Here is a 19,798-nt window from a genome sequence, read left to right on the forward strand (position 1 = left end):
CTATAGACTATTATTTGTTTGTTTGTTTGTTTCATTTGTATGTCGCCTTTCTCTCAGAAAGGGACCCAAGGCGGCTCACATGTAAAAGCAAGCAAGCATTGTTATACGGGTTCCTGGTTATACGAGTTTCAAAAGCATTATCATAAAAACAAAGAATCAGAGACTAATAATAATAACAATAATAAAATTTATTTGTATCCCACCTCTCCAAGCAGATCGAGGCGGCTAACAATAATAAAACACCCTTAAAACACAATAAAACAGCTGTCATCATTATATCCCAACACTCCCAAACTCACCCATCCACAATAAAATGCAATTAAATATTAAACAATTGTTTAATATTATTGAATCCTAGAATTGGAAGAGATCACAAGCACCATCCAGTCTAACCCCCTCCCCTTCTGCCATGCAGGAACTCACCATCAAAGCATCCCCTGTGACAGATGGTCACCCAGCCTCTGTCTAAAAACCTCCAAAGAAGGAGACTCCACCACACTCCGTAAACAACACATTTAAAATCATCTGAAAGCCGTGTAACAAGGAAGGGTCGGGGCATGGAGGGGGAGGAAGTAAGGGACCTCCTGGGGCCCCTATCGGACTGGGGCCCTCCTAGTGACCCACCCCTTTCACCCAGAGAGAAGTCCTAGGTACAGGGTGAGCAAAGTCTCCCCTTTCCAGGACATGCCCTACATTTCAGGCTTCTGCCCAGGAGGACTTCCAAAAGGCCCTCCATTTTGAGCATGGCTAAGAAGCATGGATTTCTATTTACAACGGGCCCTTGGTATCTTCTGGGATTTGGTTCCAGGACCCCCGTGGATACCAAAATCCGTGGATGCTCAAGTCCCATTAAGGACAATGAATGGGTCCTAGAGCAGATCAAGACAGAACCCTCCCTGGAAGCCCAGATGATAACGCTGAGGTTGTGGTACTTGGGACGCGATGGTGGGTATGAGTTTGCAGGAACTAAGCAGAGCAGTGGAGGACAGGGAGTCCTGGAGATTTCCATCCACAGGGTTGCTATGAGAAGGCAGTTAACAACAACAGCAATGTCTGAATGAGCACAACGAGGATCTCCATGTCTCATCCACAAAATCGATTTCAGGACAGTCAACAACAACAAAAATAGTAGAATGGTGTCCGTTGTATAAAATAGCAAGATCATGGTTTGCTTTTAGAATGTATAGATATATTTTTAATATTTTCAAGCCATGGATGCTTGAATCCGTGGATAAGGCCAACTGTGTATGAGTATTTTGAGATTTATTTATTTTTTCTATTTCCTTTTTTTGGTCATGTCCTCCATTTTTCTTGAGCGCCCCTCTCCTATTTTGCGATGCCTTGTCCTCCTTTGCTGTGAGGACCTATCTGGTCACTCTGCCTAAGAAATTGCTCCCAATGTAACTCCACAGAGTTAAACAGCCCTCAGGCCCTCATGGTTTCCCTTCTTCACCCCGCCATGTTTCGACATTTGCCTGCACCCCACAGCAGGACAGTCTCAGGCCCACAGTCATATGACTTGAATGAATTTTTAAGGCCATCTGCACATCTTTGAATGCAATGTACAGTACACACAAAAGCCAAGCACAGGAGATATTTATCATACAAGATTCCCATCCTTCTGGGTGTATTCCTATATCTGAACCATTTCCTAAGGTACATGGTACTTTAAATTCTATGTCCTGGAGTTTACAAACCTTTTTGTCTCCCAGAACCTGCATGGCCAAAAAGGAAGAAGAAAGGCCTCTACCTACATAGAGATCCCTCTCTACCATCTTAATTAACAACAAATATAACAACATCTTGACAAAATGTAGACCTATGACTACAACGTGTTTTTTTCTTTCTCCTGCTGGATTTTTAACACCTTTGTCTGTGGAAGAAGCCAGTGAAGCCTTGAAAGCTCGCATTATGTATTATGTGCATTTTGGTTGCCCAATAAAGGTATCACTGTTTGGTGGATTTGGGTTGTTATTGTACTTTGCTGTATGGCCAACAGGGCTACCTATGGATTAATTTTTTTTTTACGTAACAGTTACACATGATGTTGTGAATCCATTCACTCATGCAATGTTATGGTACAACTTCCAGGACTCTGGGCTCATTTCTCTCTCACACACACACATGTACAGTATGTATCCAAGTGTCAGACACACAGCCTTCTGATCCTTCATAGGTACAAGGGAAGCCACACACTAGGGACTCCTGATACATCAGTTCTGTCACCTAGCCCCCCTCCCTCATGCTCTTTTAACACCTACACAACATGGCGAACACAAACAACAGAAATGTTTACATGGCCTCTTCTCTTTTGTTCCTGATTATCACTTTCCAGACTAACATTTGACTCAAATCTTCCTCATTTTGGCTCCTCCTCTGCCTTCCTTTCCCTGCATGAAAAAAAGTCTCACAACACTTGCGTATTGTGGCCTGGCTTGCAATTCTCAGGCTGCGTCTTTACACACCATTTCTTTATATGAAAACACAGGCTCCACACCAGCCACTAGTGTTCTCCCTGGCATGCCATCAATATCCTCTCTACTTTCCCTACTTCAAAATATATACCAAGACGGCCAGCTATTAATTCAGTTGTATACCAGCCATAAACACAATTAACTGAGACTCCGTTCCAGTCGAAGTTAATTGGCTTCTCTTCCAAATATAGAGTGTAAAGGGAGCAATCCAGAATCAAGAGTGAGTGGCTTGAATGTTGCACTCTTACACACTCCGCTGCCAGCCACATTCATCAGGGAGTGCAAATGGTGGCAGTGTGACACACGATGAAATCCAAGGAACTGACCATCCAAGTTTAATCCAGTACAGGAAAAACAGATCTCAGAGAAGCAGAAAAAACTCTGCTTCTGGGTTTTGTCATCTCAACTGTTGGTTTCATTTAGGCCAAGAAGAAGTAAGGTGTCCCAACCCACCTTCCCACTGTTTCTCTGAAAAACTGAATCTTTATGATCAATTCTTCAGGATGGCCAGCATTACTTAAATTTGTTTCAAAGTCATACCAATTCATCTGCCTCAATACAAAGAGTTTAAGAAAGAAGAGAGAGAGAGAGAGGGAACTGACAAACCAATTTATAATTTAAGCTATCCCGGATCACATTTTCTAGTCTACAGTTTATGGATATATTAGTGTTCCTTTGTTTTGATTTTTTAAAAGAATTCAGCAAAGAAAAGGAAAATCCCCTTAGTTCTCCCTTCCACCACATAACTATTTATTTTATAGTTTTATCCTCAGTTTTCATCTCTCTGCTATTTTCTGGTATAAATATTAACCAACATGTTTTGTTGTTGCTTTTGTTGTTGTTCTCCCTCTCCTTGCTCTTGTCTCCCCTCCCTTTCTTCCTCTTCTTGGACGCATGCGCAGGAGTGCCTGCCAGCTAGGAATGGCATGATGGATTGAACCAGAACTGAAACCTGAAAAACCAGAGAAAATTCCATCTCTATTGTAAATCCTGTCTCTCGGTGTTTTGTTTTGTTTTTCCTGGGAAGATTTCTAAGAAGTTAAAGTGTAACTAAGGGCATTCAATAACTTTCATTTGCAATATAAAGAAAGAAATACTTAGGTCAGCTACCTTAGGGCTCCTCGTCTTTGGAGATATTTCAGCCAAGATTTCTTTGGGGTTATTTCGACTTAACATTTATCTAAAGTTTAACAGGCAGTTTCCACAATATACATTTTCACTGGGGAAAGCTCCCATTCATTTACCCAGAAAAAGATATCTTGGGGGGAATTTTGCAATGCACAAGGGACAGCCCTTCATATTAATAACAAAATACTATGAATGTAGTGTTTATGCTAGTTCCTATATACACTTGTGTTTTCTAGCTGTTGGAGGGGACAAAAGAGTCTTCTGGGTTTACTTGCTTGGTTCCATTGCATGCCTCAGATTGTTTATACTTCTTTTTCTTTGCAAAAATATATATTAACATATGTTTTTCACATTCTGTGCAGTGAGTGCATTTATGAATCTCTACTCAGCTAGGAAGCTCACTTTATTACCTTGGGCCACTATGTCCAAATATAACCTACCTTTTGGGGTTTTTATGGTAGTAAAACAGGACAGAGTGTATGCCACCTTTTGCACCTTGGAGGAAGATTCAAATTCAATACATCAATTATAGATAGATGCCTATCATTTTGTACTTGGAAGTGTCCTGTATCAAATGCCTAATACATTTAACTATAGCTTACGCCAATGGAGTTTACTTTTGCACAAAGTGTTTAGGGCAGAACCATCCAGAAAAATATTCTCTAAAGTGAAACATCTCCTAAAAAGAGAAATGAAACTGGCAGTCAGTGATAGCTGCACTCCTAATTATTCATATCTGAAATAATTCCTGTAGAGGTAGGATCCACTTGATTCCAATTAAACTAAGTTCCCAGCATCCCAAGCTCACGGCTGTTTATTTAAATGTTCTGCTGAGTTTTATGGGACTCCGCCTCCCATCATCATCATCATCATCATCATCATCATCATCACAGTCCTATTCACACTCACTTGGGTTCAATTCAACCCAGTGTGGAGTTTATTTCTTAGCAGACAGGAAAATGATTGGTTGATAAAGATGTAATCTCTTTACTACAGGGGTGTCCAAATGTGGCTCCTAGGGGTATATTTTCATGGACCTTGACACCTCTAGGCACATCAGGCTGCACTTTTTTCTAACCAAAAGAAGAGTGAATCACCTCTCCAGGAGGGACAATGCACTCTTTACTTAGGTTGCAGCCACCCTTGCACAGTTTGACACTATATATATATATCAAAAGTAGTCTTTCAGTTTGGCCTGAGGAAAGTTTCAGGGGTATGTCTCAGGGCAGATCCACCACAGTTATCCACCCCTGCTTTACCTCAAAGATTATTTTCATCTATGTTATAACTCACAGTCCCTATTTATTCCCAGCAATAGATGCTATTAAGATTTGGAAAGGGGTGGGCTGACTAGGACCTTGAATGCTTACCCCCAAATGAATCTGCTTAGGATCACATAACCCACTCAGGCAAAATCCTTTGAAAAGAATTACTCCCCCATCACCACCAACACAGTAGTAATGAATCCCTGTGCCTTCACAAAGTTATACAAATAGTAGTATCTTTATTTTGCTTTGTAAGTTGAGGCCTTCTCAGGAATAACTTGTGGACTTCATGGACGTGGCTTAATTGATCACACGTCATTTCTAGCATTTAAATATTATGTTTTCCTATCTTTTTTCATAATTCGCTACCTTAAATTTCACCTACAAATACTCCAGCTCCCTTTGGAAGTTTACAGGGGGAAAGTAGAATCTTTAGCCATATTTTATGTGAATAAAACTATAGTTCTTTTAATTATTTTTTAACTTTGAGATAAAATAAATATTGAAATAATTAGCCAAGGGAAAAAATTCTTGCATTTTTGGAATATCTCTTTCAAGAAATAAAAATATATTGTGAGAACTTCCAGAGGAGTGAGTCTCTTGCAGCAAAAAAACAACCAAGTCTTGTAGCACCTCCAAGACTAGGAGGTTTATTTTGGCAGGCTTTTTTTCTTCCTGGGCTACAGCTCACTTTTAGCACATGAAGAATGAGGCTTGGTTTCCAGATGCATGTATCTGCCCACACATGCACGGTTCTGTAAAGCGAGATCAAACGCTTAGGCAGCGCTAGGATTTTGTTCGGAAACAAAAGGGGAGGCGAAGAGGGAGGATAAACAACAGGAGGGCCAGGATTACCTTTCATTTAGCTACACATTGATACCGTTTAAGGACTTATTTATTCCCAAACGATTATCTATAAGCATCAAAATCAGCTGTTTACAGCCTCCACGGAATGGTTTTTGTTTATTCCAAGCCAACCCACCGACCCGGCCCTTGGGGACCGTTTCATTTACTCAAACCAGGTCTGGGCAAAGGACCCACCCGGCCTGGCGAGGGAATATTGGCAGCAAAACTGAGAAGCTTTTATTTCTTTTTCTGAAATACCAACTGCTTGTGAACTCTGCTTGAACCTTAAAAAGAGGCAAAGGGGCCATAAATCACATGGACAATGCTCCACTGTTTGGTGGCTCATCTTTTAGATCTCCCCAGCACACACACACACACTTCCCCACACACCCCTTGTCTTTGGTCTGAAAACAAAACAAAACCCTTCCACTTTCCTTTTTTCCCCCTTTTCCTTATTTTTGTTTTGTTTTGGTTTTGGTTTTGGTTTTCCAGAATCTGTTCAAAGCCGGTGTGCTGTTGTGCGGTTTTGTCGCAGCCAAGGCTAAACCTCGGTTGGCAAGGGAGGCCCAAATGGTTAGCAGGCAGCGTGGGAGGCTGAGCCGAAGGAAGCCCCGAAGTATCCGTGTCTTGTGTTTCGAATTTCCTTCCCAGAAGTTTAACCTTGTCTGAATCGCTGCGCCGCCAGGCAGAGAGTAATGGACCCCTTTGTTTCCCCTCCTCTCTCTCCATCCATTCCAAACAATAATCTCTAGAAATCAAAGTCCAGTCCGGAGGGGGCTGGGTTCAGGAGATGCGACTTTTCCCTCTTCTCATCGTTTACTTCTCTCTGCCCCTTTCCACAACACAACACGTGTCGGCAGAGGAACAACAACAACAACAACCCTCCACAACATAGAAACACACACATCCCCCCCTCCCGGAAAGAGCCTGACGATTCCCGGGTCGTGCGAATTGGGTTCGATCCGATCCCGCAACCCGCATATTCATATGAACTAGGCAAGTCCTCTCCGCTAATGCGTCCACTGCACTTAATTCTGCCGGGGAATCAATATCTAATATGATCCCGAATAAATAAAAGGCAGCCCGAGAGGCCGGAGGAGGGAGGGGGTTATTAAGCAGCCGGAGTTCTCCCAGCGCATATCAATGCACCTGTCAGGCGCCGGTGGGAGCAAAATTTATGGCCTGCTGGCGCGAGGGGCAGTAAACGCTCCGGCAAGGAATGAAAGGCAGGCATTGGGGGAAGGAAGGAAGGAGAGAGAGAGAGAGAGAGAGAGAGAGAGGACAGGGGGAAGAAAAGACCCGGGCCAGCTATGTGTGTAAAACAGGCTGCGTGGGAGGCAAAGAATGGCCCCGTCTGCAAAAACACGCCGAGAGCCCTTCTCCTCTTGGCCGCCTGCAAGCGGTGTATATAAAGGGCCCACGCCGGTCTCCTTTGCACACACGGCCCCAGAGACAGAGGCACCGCTGAGGGTCGCCTACTGGGAAAGAAAACCCCGCCACCATCACCACCACCGCCGCCAGCAGCAGCAGCCGAGGGTCGTTTGGGTCTCGGAAAGCCACTTTTCTGAGGAGCAAAGAGGCCCTTTTCAGTTGGGGGGGAGAGAAGAGAAGAAAAGAAGAGAAGAGAAGAGAAGCAGGGAAGGAAGAAGAGGAGGAGGGCGGGAAGGAGGGAAGGAAGAGAAGAAAAGAGAAGAGAAGGGAAGAGAAGAGAAGAGGAGGGAGGGAGGGAGGGAGGGGAGAAAGAGGACAGAAGAGAAGGGAAGAGGAGAGGAAGAAGGAGTGAAAGAAGGTGACAAGGAAGGAGACGAGGGGAAAGGAAGGAAGGAATAGAAGAGGAAAAGAAGAAAGGAAGATGAAGGAGGGAGGAAGGGAGGAAGAGGACAGAAGAGAAGGGAAGAGGGAGCAGGTGTGAAAGAAGGAGACAAGAAAGAAGATGAGGGGAAGGAAGAGAAGAGAAGAGGGCAAGAAGAAGAGAAGAAGAAAGAGAGAGGAGGGAGAGACAAAAGGAAGAAGAGAAAGAAGGAAAGAGAGAGAGAAGGAAGGAAGGAAGGAAGGGAAGGAAAGGAGAGGAGAAAAAAGAAGAGGAAGGAGAGAGGGGGGAGACAAAAAGCAAAAGAGAAAGAAGGAAAGAGAGAGGAAGGGAAGGCAGGCAGGCAGGCAGGCAGCCTCTGGAAATGAGCGATTCCTTTTTTGTGGGGGAAGGCTGGTCGGAGGGAAATGGGTGATGGATGTAAATAGAGCATAACTGCCATATCCCATCAACGCCCTACTGTGTCACTTGGCTATCGGTGCCAGGTTGGCAGAAGCGGTTGTGTATTTGGTGTTATGAGCCTGTAAGTTGGGAGGCTGCCTTATGAACTCTGTGTGTGTGTGTGTGTGTGTGTGTGTGTGTGTGTGTGCTCTTTCTTTCTTTCTTTCTTTCTCCCTGCTCTCCCCTCCCAGTCAACTCTTTGCTTCCAGAAGCCAACAGTTGACAACACAGTTATGGTCTTAGTAAACATACTAAAAGGAGCCACTAATCAAGCACTTTTTTAAAAAAAGACCAAATTGGTTCCAGTGGCAGGAATTCCAGTGGCTACTACAACCCCCGTTACAGTTTCCTTTTGAGTTTGACTGGATGCCAGGAGATGGTCACTGAAAGGATGGTATCTAGTTTTGTGGGACCCGATTGGCATCATAGCTGTGGCCTATCATTTGATTCAAAGGCTCTTGCTACCACCACCCCATTTTCAAAAATGCTCTCCTGAAACGACTTGATAAGATATCCGTTCTGCCACCCTTTGTAGCAATAACCTTTCCTCCGTCTATACCCCAAATTATTATTTTTTTTTAAAGCCAAGGAATGTTTGAAAATGGACCAGTTGCCTGGATTTTCCCTTTCTTCATTTAAAATGCATTTAAAACGCACCCCAACTCCACTGTGGAGCGGAGACGCATGTAGACCCGACAAATATTTTAAATGGGGGGGGGGGGGGGGAGAACTCACCCCAAAGGCGCTTTTTCTTGAATTTTGTCTGCAACACTTTCCGGGGGTTCTTCAGCTTCCGTGGGAGAAAACAGCGAGGTGTACCTGAAACAAAGGGGGAACGCTCAGTAGAAGCCCTCTGCCTTTTTTATCTCCCCGACACTTGTACCCTGGACTTCAGAAATAATGGCTGCGGCCTTCAGAAACAGCATCTGTATCGGGCATAGATATTCTCTCACAAGTTTATAACACTCAATAGGGCGCCCTCCTAGGTAAATGAACCAGAGATTGCGGCATTATTTGACTAAAAACAAAAATCGAAGAGTTTATTTCTTTCCCTGCTGAAAATAAGAGGCTTGAGTGTTGCGAACTATTACAGCAAAAACATGAGGGCCAGAGGCAGGCTTTTGAACAGGACAAATGTACTAGTCTGTCAATCCGCCTCGCACTCTTGTGATTTCAGGCCTTCCTAAAATCCCACTTCGGGGAACCTACACATTGCAAAAGCCTCGATGGCTTGGATATCATTCTCTCCCTCACCTCTTCTCCAACAACATTTCTAAAGCAGACTAAAGATTTTGCAGAGTATGGGTAGCTTTTCTCCAACACTTTTGTTGTGTCGGGTGGAAAATAGAGGGGAAACCCAAAACGAGGGGTAGGGGGTGAGAAGCAGTAACTTTGCAATCCACCATGCCCACCAAAACCGTAATTTGGCTGACTCTAAAGCTACAGGATACATAGGGCAGATCCTGAAGGCCAAGAGGAGAATTGAGACTGCAGGCACAACCAATGTGTGTTAAGAGGGACAAGGAAGACCCTCACATCCTACTCGCCATAACCGGAGGCTCATCCATAATGCATTGGCTGTGGTGAAGGGCCTGGGCAGGTCACTCCAAGGAAAGTCCTGCCATGGCCCACTGCACCCCTTCCATCATCTTAGCAGACCTCCTTTGGGTTTCACAGGCCAGCTGTTGCTCTGGTAAAGGGCACTCAAGCTGTTCCTGGCTGTCTCTGCTTGCATGGTTGTGCATGAGAAACCCAAATGCATCTAAGGAAGTAGACTGAAGTCTAGGAAAGCTCATGCTGCCAACTTCTTTCTTTCAGTTAGTTTCAAAGGTACTACAACATCTCTCCACATGAGAGAGACAGAAAGAGCAGGATTCAGTGAGAAGGAGACAGAGAGCAGACATAGAGAGAGGCACAGGCATATCTAAATAATTTGAGAGATGACATATTTGGTACAACTCCCCAGAAGAAGAAAAAAACATCTCCTTCTATAATATATGAATCTGCTAGCTAAGAACTTTTGAAGGTATGGGCAGAGCTAGTGTGTGCCTGGTGTTTCGGGTTGTGGGGGATGGGGAATCTCCCCCACAATGAAGTCGAGGCCATTATAAAGGAGCATATCTAAGAAACCTAAGCCTTTGCGATGACCTTTGCCTCGCGCAGCCATAACTCACCACTTAATGAACAACCAGCGGAAGGCCCCTCCAAGAGTTGGCAACCAAAACGAGCTCCTCGCTTCCTTCTCTGCTCTCTCTATCCCCAGCCCAGCTGCCAGGCAAGCTCGCTTTCCTTCCTTGCCCTCCTTGCCTTCCTTCCCTCTTCCGAGCCACCTTTCCCTTTGGGCGGGTGAGCAAAATGATGTTGGGGCCAAGGAGAGATGGCTAACCCTAACCCTAACCCAAAGGCCTTATATGCCTAAGACATGCACCTGGGCCCACGTCAACTTTAACTGGGTGTATTTCAAAGATATAGCCGTGCTAGTCTGTAGAATCGGTACGTAGAGAGATCTTGTAGCACCTTTGAGACTAACTGAAAGAAAGAAGTTGGCAGCAGGAGCTTTCTAAGACTTAACTCTACTTCCTCAGATGCATTTGGGTTTATTTTTTTCCCTCTGTTTCCCCACCTTTAAAAAAAAAAAACCAAACCCAGCGCCCATTAGAAACAAGCCATTATTTATACAGTATTAAGAAGAAAAGTTGGGGGAAGGGGAGACGGCAGCCTGCTCCCCCCCCCCCTTATTTTCTTTTTATGGGCAGCCTCCCAGAAGCGCCTGAGCGGCAGGATCATTATTTGCGAAAGCCAGTCATTGTTACCGGGCTCTTGATTAACGGGGTAAGTTTTCATTTTGTGTCTAATTAATTATCGACTTCTGGATCCGTCTGCAGCACCAATAAGGCAAGGGAAGGAAACGCTGATTAGAAACAGGGTGGCTGTCTTTGCAAAAGGAGTGGGAGAGGGAAAAGAAGAAGAAAAAGCCAAGACAAAACGAAATAATAAAAGTGAACGAAATTTAATATTTACAAGATGGAGGGGGGAGGCTAGGATCCGAGTTTGGGATGCGGAAGTCGACCAGATTTGGGATTTTCTTCCTCATTGGGTGTCCCTCTTTCCCTGGGCCTGATCCCAAAGCCCTGGGGCCCCTGGCCCAACCTGGGCAATTGCCCCATAGACTCAGGTAGGGGTCCTCGGGGCCGATCTTGGAGGTTCCCGAGGTAAAGAGAGAAAGACAGAGAGAGAGAGAGAGAGATGATGGAAAAAATTCGGTGAAGTTCCAAGCCAGAGCGATTCCTGTCGCGTAACGAAATGAAATGCCGCTTGCCGTAATTGGATTCAGCTGACTAACTTGTCAGCCCCGCAGCTTGGAGGCATCGGAGCTGAAGGGGGGGAAAGGGTGGCTGAGGATGGAGGGGGGCCGAGAAGAAGAACGGGAGGCCTTGCTAAGAAGTTTCCTCCGAAGAAGGCTAAGAGACAAAACTCCACTTCTTTTCATTCCAAAACGCGAGTGATTTTGGGGTGATCAGAAACAAGGAAACTGATGTGCGACTTTTCTGTCTATATCCATAGGTGTGTGTGTGTGTGCGCGCGCGCGCGCACCTATGTATCATTATATAAAATATGACCATAGATTTATCTCCTCCAACTCCCTAGAGCCCTCCGTGTGCACCCAAACCTATACGAAATTTGTTGTCTTTTGATGTGGTGGTGTGCCTTCAAGCCTTTTTTTATTTATGGCGACCCTAAGATCAGCCTATCCTGGGGTTTGCTTGGCAAGAATTCCTTAGAAAGGATTTGCCATGGCCATCCTCTGAGGCTGAGAGAGTGTGACTTGTCCAAGGTCACCCCAGTGGGTGTCCTTAGCCCAGCCAGGATTCGAACCCTAGCCTCCCAGTGGCTTAAACTACTACACCACGCTGACCCTCGGAGTTTACCAGGAAGTAATCTCCATTTAATTTCTTGGGGTTTTTACTTTGGAGTAAATAGGCATAGTAGGACAGACTACATGACCACGATCGTACTAAGCGCTCTTAGAGAGAGACGTACCTTTTCCTAAAACTCAGTCTTTTTTACTTCTAAGTAACTATGACCAGGGTTCAACAATACTTCCTATAGAGCAGTAGGATCCACTGAAAACCTCTGCCTACGCTTGGTCCCGAGTAAAGTGGATTGGAAATAGGAATGGATTTTAACTCCCTTCATTCCACATAGGTTTCCTTTAACTGCCTACCCAAGCAAAAGCTACTACTAGGAAACTGCTGCACCTGACACCTAAAGAGTCACCAGCCACAGTCTATCAGGGAATTAAGCAAGCCGTCCTAAATACTTGGATTAGGGAGTAGCCAACAAAATCTCACTCAGATCCTTACACCGTGAATTCAGTGGGACTTGTTTCCGAGTAAATAGAGTGTCCATTCATCGAAAAAACAAAACAAAAGGCTTTCGGTATGCTTGACTTTGCGAGACCACAACCCCTCTTTATGGAAAGGCAACCAGATATATAGGTCCTAGCCAAGTCTGCCGCTTTTTGATACATCCATACAAAAATACAGTAGGACAAACCAAGGTATTTTGTCAGCATTTGTTGTTGTTATTATTGTCGTGGGAGGGAGGGGATAATTCAGAGAAGGCGGCAGAGGCAGAGCAGAATAAACACCACAAAATAAAAGAGAAGGGGGGAAACGGCTGTTTCCAGAGAGAGTCGCCCAGAAACAATAGGCAGTGACACCATTTCCACTGGGTGTGTTTCCGATAGCACTGCAAGTGGGTATAAACCTAGATGCAACTCAGCCGGATCATCCAGGGCAAAGAGAGCAGAGCCCTCCAAACTCGGAGGAGTTTTGCCATAAAATTCAGTGGGAGGGGGGTCGATCCGAAAGAGTGGCTTTCTATTTTCCGTATTTGAACACAAAAGTATGTCTTTCTTCTTTTCAGGGGCGACCTGCTCAATCCATCCCACCCCAGCCACCCCTGTGTTACTCAAGCCTTGGAAGGAAAATAATAATGTGGAAAAACCCCATTACAAGAAAGGCAACAACAAGCAACACAACACCAATATCTTACCCTTTGAGGAAGTCTACAAATACACTGTCTGCACCTATATTTTCTGCTCTTCAGGTTCCCCGCGCATTCATTTCCTCTCCCATTATAATCCTGGGGTTGAAAGGTTTAGGCTGGAGGTGAGATTCAAGATCCCATCTTTGTTTCAGCCCCCGCAGATGCTTACCTGTATCCCTATTTATGCTTAAAAAACCGTCCTGCTCCGTCAGAAACGGTGGGTTTGCAGCTTGGAGGGCATCTCCTTCCTCCTTTGTTCTGCACACAATACGCTCCTAAACCTGATCTTGCGGCTTTGCCCAGGCATTTCCACAGACCAGTATTCCCGACAGAATAAAGACCAAGGCTTGGAGCTCCAATAACAGCCGGCGAATGGGTTTCTGGGTTTGCTGGGTTCAGTAACAGTAATAGTGATGTAAAAAAATCCTTTAGATTAGCCCCCCCCCTTGGAGGAGGGGAGCTCCATCTAGCTACTTAATTGTAAAGAACAAGCGACGTGGCCATGTAGGCATCATCATAATTGTATTTCATATATAATATACATATATATAGAATCATAGAGTTGGAAGAGACCACAAGGACCATCCAGTCCTACTCCCTGCCATCAAGAAACACAGAAAATATATATATCTATATGGAAGAGCACCAGAGAAAGCCTTCTGTAATAAGGAAAACAAGCTCTGCCTTAAAATACAAGCATATTTGTTCACGTGATCCTGGGAGAGGAGATGGCTCTGATTAAGGCTGGAGCTTCCACTCGGGTTATCCTTCCTAAAATCCTCCCCCAGGATCCTCCATGTAGAAGCCTTTGGAGTAAGGAAGGCTAGCCCAGGGCCACAAGCACCCTCAGCCCTTCATATGGGGCGGGTGAGGGGCAGAACATGGCCACAGAGCCCAGTCCATCAAAGGTCTCCATTCATAGTCCAGTGCCAAGGGGGCATCGCAGCAGCTCGGGAGGGCTCCAGTTGACTCTATCATCTCGGTCCAGAGCTTCATAGGATGGGGTCGTTGATGGTGGAGGTGAGGAGGGTGCAGCGACTGGGGACCAATTAAACCTCCCCAATAAATGTGGCTCAAGAATCACTATAGGTTAATAATAAGAATCCGAGTTGAACAAATTGGGGTGGGTCAGTGTTCCTCATATTAATAGTAATGGTTGAGAAGACCCCCCCCCCCGTTCAACACAAATTATGACTTTAAAGCTTCACCACGAAGGAAGGGAGAAAAGGGAATGAAGTCTCGATTTTGGACCCTTTGCGTAACGGGGTGGCTGCTGTCCATTTCAGCCTTGCAGCAAGGAAACAATTCTGCTCTTCAATAGATGTTGGGCAGAGAGGTGAGTGTGCAAGGGAAAACAAATTGGGTCTAAATAAATATAAAAAGAAAGGAAAGGAAAGGAAAGGAAAACGAATTGGGTCAAGTTGAGTTCGGACAATATTACAAGGCAAATGGAAGACTTGAGTTTCCTATCACCGGGCCAGTTTGCCTGTCTGTATGCAAACCATCCTCTCTTTGGGCATATAATGGCGCTGAGTCGGTGGCCCGAACAAATATATCCCAAGCGGCTCAAATTCGACTCAGAGCTAATTATTATTATTATTATTATTATTGCTTCGGCTCTTTTGTCTGACGCCTCCAAAGGAACCGGATCTGGAGAAGTGCCCTGGCCTAATCTAGAATCTCCTGAAATTTCATTACCACCCAAAGGAAGGGGATCTGACAGTAATATATTGCCTTACAATGTTTACCCTTAAGGGGTGGGGTTGCATTTATCTAAATTACTCTGCTTTCACCTGATTTTGTAAATCAGTCTTTTTTTGGGGGGGGGGGTTAAAGAAGAAAAGAATCTGGGAAAAGAAAGACTGGAATCCAGTAATGGAAATTCAGCACGAAGAAAGGGAGGGGGGGTTCCTTTTTAAATTACACATTTTAAATTATTTATTAATTTATTTATTTGTAACTTAAACCCCCGAGATCCAACTCTTTTTATTTTATTTATTTCAAGGATTTAATTTCAAGATCTTCTGTATGTAGCCTCTGTCTTATGGATGCCTGGGGGGACTGAACCCCTCTGAGTGCTAGGTTTACTCCAAAATCAAAGTGTAAAGTGTTCAATGGGATCGGGTCCCACTGAACCCCTTCCACCCTTTTCAAGGGGCTGGATAGCGCTGGGAATCCTCTTATCCATAGCAGTTTCTTGAACCTGTCAGCCAAAGCCTTTCCTGCATGAAAGGGAAGGTGGGATCTGTATAAAATTTAACATTGGGGTGCATAGTGGGGATACAAAGCCATACATAGCGTTTCTTCTTTCTTTGGAGAATAGCCTTTGGAGAATAACCGATGAAAGGAGAAAGAAGACCGCCTTCTAGAAAGAAAGTCAAGATCTCGCAGGAGGAGAAGTAATAAACAAGGGCCTCGCACATTTAAACTACCTATAAATGTGTGCATTTAAAACAAGCAAGAAAGCAAGCAAAGAGACTCGAGCCCAAATTCAGGAGGAAAAATATTGAGAATGAATGAGTGAATGAAGTGTGAAGGAGGGCTGGGCAGAGAGAGCGGGAGTGAGAAGCCCAGTTTGGCCGAAATCTTGGGCTTCCGTCAAGGATCTAAGGCTCTCTCCCTCTCAGCATATGTTCAGAGAGCAATAAAACGGAAAGATTTACAATCCTAGCCGGGCCGCCTTCCCTCTCTTTCTCCCCCTTCCACACCCCACGCCTCCATCACACACAAACACACACACACACACTCGGATCGACCTCACACCCTTCCAGGAATTACTTACGATGATTTATAACAACAAACCCAGCAATTGTCAAACTGATAAAATATTCGGGGCGATACACTAGGAATCAGCGTTATCATTAAAGGGACGTTTCCACTTAGGTTCCGAATTTCTTTCTTCTCTCTCTCTTTCTCTCCCCCCCCCCCCCTCTCTCTTTTTTTGTGTCAGGGTCCCCCAGATATATATATTATTATATCTACCACACACACACACACACACACACACAAAACACTCTTCTTAGAGGCGGGTTGTGGTCAACGTACACAAATCGTAGAAACCCAGCTGTATTTCTAAGTCCTTATCCCGAACCACAAGCATTTGTCATCTCTGAATGAATGTGTTATAGTTTGAATGTATAATTCACAGAGCAGGAAACTCCGTCTCTATCCTGACACACAACGGAAGTAATAAAAAAGAACGACCTGTGCATATTTATTTATATATTTATTTACCTTTTTTTTTTAAAAAAAAAAAAAGGTTTCCGACTAAGCCTTCATAAAGACTACCCTGCTTGAATACCAGGCACACAAGTCCCCAAAGAAGAGAGTTAAAACCCTCCTAGGTGTGCGATACCCACGCGTGTACACTTGCGTATTGGCTTTCCTGCCCATCTATTTGCGCATACACACCTATAAACATTATTAAATGATCATTACAATTCCAAATTCCAGAGTTTCAAGGAAAAGAGACAGAAAAGAAAAGAAAAGAGGAGAAATAACATTACAGGGGGGGGGGGGAAGTCCCTCTGCATCTTCTACAGAATGGAGACACCGACTCCACTGGGACCGTCCCTTTCTCAGGTATTTCTCCCCCACCGAAATTATTTTAGAGCATCAAAACCTCCCCACAAATATATTCCAGAATCATACATCGGCAATCGCTACGCCTTTGTGTAAGGACACCAAGGCACTATTATCTCCTTAGTAGGGTCGAGAGGGACGGGCGAAGACAAGGACCCTAAGAATTCATTATCTGCGGGTTAAAGTCTGTCTTTTATAGCCTTCTATTCTGAGAAGGAGGAGGAGGAGGAGGAGGAAGAAGAAGAAGAAGAAGAAGAAGAAGAAGAAGAAGAAGAAGAAGAAGAAGAAGAAGAAGAAATTACGACCCTGGTTTGAAAAGCAGAGTTCAGGGCCTTTTCTCACCATTTAAGAATGGGCAGCAGATGCCGTGACAGCTAGCATTGTTCCCAGTAAGATATAAACAACCAGTAAATCTTCTCCTGTTCACCCACACAAGCAGTTTTGGGAGGGACCAGCCTTCTTCCCGGGCTCAGTCTGCCACCGCGGAACCCAGAAGGACCCCTTCTTGGAGAGGGACCTCCATCCTCTCCCATCATAAAGAGTAAACATTGGGGTTCTCCTCCCCCTGCCCCCCTTCCTTCGTCTACACACACACACACACACACACACACACATGCCTAGAACAGCTTCTGGCTCTGGCAGGGTTGCAAATCAGGAGGAGAAGGGCCCCTAATTTGTCAACCATTTGACAGCTAAGTTCATTAAGGATAGCGAAATATAAAAGGAAAGAAAGAAAATGTGTACCTACCAAGCTCCGCTTTCTTGCTTTCTTGCTTTCCTTCCTTCTTTCTTTCTTTCTTTCTTTCTTTCCTTCCTTCCTTTTATTATTGGTAATTTTTGCCTCTTCCCCCCTCTTTTTTTTCGGTTGTAGCCAAAGCTCTAGGTGTGCATAGAAAGAGCCTGCTCCCCTTTGTATATTATATTCTTGGGATCTCTTCAGTTTTCAAGTCTGATAGAGTCCTTTGCTTGGCAGATTAATGACGACTCCGTGTTTCTTAAGGGACGCGCTGAATTAATTATTTCGCCCATCACGTGGTCAGGACTTGGAGAAAAATCTATTCTTATCATCTTCCTTGCACTTTGAGAGGCTGTCTGCTGTGACTCTTCCCTAGCAAGATGGTTTAGGTCTACATGGTTACATTTAACCCTCTCCTGCTTCTCCTGCTCCTGCTCCTCCTGCTCGTCCACTATTACTACCACCTCCTCCTCTTCCTCCTCCTCCTCCACCTCACATACAGGCACACAGACATCCCCCCCCAAAGAAGAGAAAGAAAATAAAAGAAATGGGGGGAAGGTTTGACAGCTATTGGAGGCGCTCCATTAAGAAGCCCGTTCTCTGCGAAGGTCCATCCCAACACAGGGAGATTTTTGTTCTGGCTTCCTCTGCCTTTTGCCTCCTCACAATCACCAACACCGAGATAAAACCAGTAGGGATGGTGACAAGAGGAACCGTTTCATCAAAAGACCTGAGAAAAGCCTCACCATCATCGCTTAGGTCCCAAACCTTTATCAACCCTGGCGCTTTGGTGGTTGGTAGTCTAACAAACATACAGCCCCACACAATGCCCTCTATGAAAGGAGGGGATGGTTCCTCGTTTACATGGATGGGATTCCTTCTTTTCCCTCCCCAGACACCTATTTGCTTTGGGACTCCACCAGCCTTGGCTGTTCTTCAAGGGAAGACAAGCCAACATGTGGAGAGGAGAGGCAAGGCGAAGAGTGTCAACATATCCAGGATAAAAATAGTGCCATCGACCTCATGGAAAGAGAAATGTTTTATTGCTGCCAAGGGTGCTTATGTCGGAAGGAAGGAGGCGTCTTCCTGCTTAAAAGCCGGCAAGAACTTTCCCAGTTCTCATGGCTTCTGCAAATGGGTGCCTATCAAGATAAGGACAACTAGGCCTGCCATCCTACACCGTTCTCCTCTTAAGAGGCTGGTGCAACAAGGGTGGGTACAAAGCAGGTCGAGATCTTCAGGGTTGTAGCTGAGGGGGTTTAGGGCAAAATGAGGGCAATTCCTTCACAACCAAGAATTCTCCCTCCCCCCATGCAATTTTTTCTTCAATCACCAAATCTCTAGCGTGGTAGTAACTTAAAACTTCACTTGAGCGTACAAAGAAAGGGGGCTGGCAAAATTGCCAAGGAAATGTGAACACAGCAAACATGAAAATTCTAGGTGTGAACGATTTTCAGTCTCTTTCTCTTTCTCTGTAATGCTAGAAATCTTGGGACTGAGGGAAAATTTCCCTGGGGGAAAGATTTCTTATTGGGGTCAATATGGCTCCATTTTTTGCCCCACCCATCGCTATACCACTGGAGATCTTGCACTATTAGATCTCTTCAGTGCTTTGCAGTCATTTACCAAGGATTTCTAAGTCATTAGCTATAACAGCTACAACAGAATAAACCCCTGCCCTTCTTACATCTAAGCCTAAAACTGGGCTGGTGAAATTGCTCTGTGTGTGTGTGTGTGTGTGTGTGTGTGTGTGTGTGTGTGTGTGTGCTGAGGCTCAAAGGCTGTGCCCTCTGCTCTGGTCACCAGTCCTCAAAACAAGTTGCTGGGCTCAAAATTATTTAATTCTAAGTGTATTTATTTTGCACCTATCTTCTCTTGGTAGAATCTGGTGTTCTTGTAAAAAAACAAAAACAGGAGGTCTGGCCTTGAGGATTTAGAACATGGAATATGCCACTCCATAATTTATTTATTCTGGTTTATATACTAACAGCTGGATCCAAAAGTAATTCACCTGAAAGAAAGTGTAACCTGGCCTCTATTTCTTTCAGTGATCATCATCTCTATCACCAGCTAAATCCAAACTTAGGTCCAAAACACACTGCAGAAAGAATCCAGTTTGAGATTGCTTTGACTGCCCTGCCTCAGTGCCAGGGAATCCTAGGAACTGTAGTCTATTGTGGCTCCAGATCTCTCTGACAGAGAAGGCTAAATGTCTCACAAAACTACAGCTCCCAGAATTCCCTAGCACTGAGCCAGGGCAGTTAAAGCACTCTCAAACAGGATTATTTCTGCAGTGTGTTTTGGACTTTAGACATACTAAGAGAAGTCCCATGGACATTGGTACCTTGTTTCTCTCTCCAGCTGGATCCAATCTAACAACAGCTTAATATACAAGGCCTTTGATTACAATGACTTTCTCTTGGATTGTGTATCCAGGGGTAGCCCTGTTGGCCATACAGACTGG

The 19,798-nt window shown here is 44.7% G+C and overlaps 1 protein-coding gene across 3 annotated transcripts in view; it reads right to left on the reverse strand.

Annotated features, from left to right (window-relative positions):
• HOXD3 (homeobox D3) overlaps positions 1-19,798 on the reverse strand; it is a 61,479-nt gene that overhangs the window by 8,322 nt on the left and 33,359 nt on the right. For 2 of the 3 annotated variants that reach the window (XM_042474008.1, XM_042474015.1), the window contains one exon: positions 8,700-8,783. The gene's annotated coding sequence lies outside the window, so the exon portion shown is untranslated. Of the gene's footprint in view, positions 1-8,699; positions 8,784-17,346; positions 17,391-19,798 lie in introns of those variants that run through there. The other variant, XM_042474023.1, reaches the window with a different exon arrangement.

This window comes from Sceloporus undulatus, chromosome 1, assembly GCF_019175285.1.
Source record: "Sceloporus undulatus isolate JIND9_A2432 ecotype Alabama chromosome 1, SceUnd_v1.1, whole genome shotgun sequence".
Taxonomy (NCBI): Eukaryota; Metazoa; Chordata; class Lepidosauria; order Squamata; family Phrynosomatidae; genus Sceloporus; species Sceloporus undulatus.